General features: G+C 40.0%; 1 protein-coding gene across 1 annotated transcript in view; it reads right to left on the bottom strand.

Moving 5' to 3' along the window:
• Positions 1–1,692, bottom strand: part of acss3 (acyl-CoA synthetase short chain family member 3) — a 32,903-nt gene that overhangs the window by 30,411 nt on the left and 800 nt on the right. The window contains exon 2 of the mRNA XM_083529003.1: positions 1,421–1,485. The gene's annotated coding sequence lies outside the window, so the exon portion shown is untranslated. The remainder of the gene's footprint in view (positions 1–1,420; positions 1,486–1,692) is intronic.

Genomic DNA, 1,692 nt, shown 5'->3' with positions numbered 1-1,692 from the left:
AGAGAGAGAGAGAAAGGGGGAGAGAGAGAGCGAGAGCTAGGGGAGAGAGAGGGAGAGAGAGAGAGAGAGAGAGCGAGAGAGAGAGAGAGAAAGCGAGGTGAGAGAGAGAGGGAGAGAGGGAGGGAGAGAGAGAGGGATGGAGACATCAATAGAGTTTACCCTGAAACTAAACTAGTGCTGGAGCAGAATGGAGAAGAGAAAGAGAGTGAAACAGAACAGAATAAAATACATTTGAATATTTTAATATCCCCTGAGTGTCACATCACTTTTACACGACAAGAAATTAATATCAGGTCCCTGCATCTGACACTATATTACCAAATGTTCCGTTTTTTCTCCACTAGTGGAAATAGACTCTTAAATAAGAATCTATAGGATCTGAAGGTCATGAGTTTGAATCCCAGCCACACCCTGCTGCTGTAGACGAGCAGAGATCTGGGGTTAAAATGTGCTTCTGCTGAAATGGGTTTCTTTTTATCCTTAACATCTTCATCTGAACAGCTTTCCTACTTTAATCAAAATATATATTTTTAAAATACTTTGTTCACTTTGTACACTGATGATGTCACTAACACTACTGTAGTGACCGTGGTAAAACAAGAAGTGCAATTCTACATAACAAACACAAACAAAACACTAGTATCAGAAATTTACACTCGGACATCCGACGACTAATCAGATTCGCTAATCAGACATTAACTAAAAGCTGTATAACAAAATGAACCCAGTGGTCAGGTGTGAATAGTGGATTGTGATTGGCTGGAAGTTCAGGTGTCAATAGTGGATTGTGATTGGCTGGAAGGAGTTCAGATGTGAATAGTGGATTGTGATTGGTTGAAGGTTCAGGTGTGAATAGTGGATTGTGATTGGATGGAGGTTCAGGTGTGAATAGTGGATTGTGATTGGTTGAAGGTTCAGGTGTGAATAGTGGATTGTGATTGGATGGAGGTTCAGGTGTGAATAGTGGATTGTGATTGGTTGAAGGTTCAGATGTGAATAGTGGATTGTGATTGGATGGAGGTTCAGGTGTGAATAGTGGATTGTGATTGGCTGGAAGGAGTTCAGATGTGAATAGTGGATTGTGATTGGTTGAAGGTTTAGGTGTGAATAGTGGATTGTGATTGAATGGAGGTTCAGGTGTGAATAGTGGATTGTGATTGGATGGAGGTTCAGGTGTGAATAGTGGATTGTGATTGGCTGGAGGTTCAGGTGTGAATAGTGGATTGTGATTGGCTGGAAGGAGTTAAATATTAAATCTTATTATTATATTGTATTCATGTTACACACTGCCTATTCTTGGTCTTGCATATTAAACTACAATATAAATAAATAAAGAGAATACAGAAGAGTGGAATAGAACACAATGATATTTTATATATAGTATACTAGACTTCTTTTCGATTTGTCCGGATGATTTCACCTTACTGCAGACTTTACATCATGCTGTTGAGGTTGCATCAGCGTCTGGAACATCAGCCGCTCCGTCTGTAATCACATGATAGAAAAATTTCAGATCTACATGATGTCTACAGTCACACTGCCTGAGGAAAAGAACTTTGGAGTGTAGACACCAGAACACACACACACACACACACACACACACACACACACACACACACACACACACACACACACACATTCTTTAGAATGATCTTTCTTAAGGCCTTAGTTGCTTTCTCAAATAGACTTAAC

The sequence above is a fragment of the Silurus aristotelis genome (assembly GCF_946808225.1).
Source record: "Silurus aristotelis genome assembly, chromosome: 24".
Lineage (NCBI taxonomy): Eukaryota > Metazoa > Chordata > Actinopteri > Siluriformes > Siluridae > Silurus > Silurus aristotelis.
Note: the sequence above shows the minus strand (reverse complement) of the source record. Positions and strands in the feature narration are given on the sequence as shown.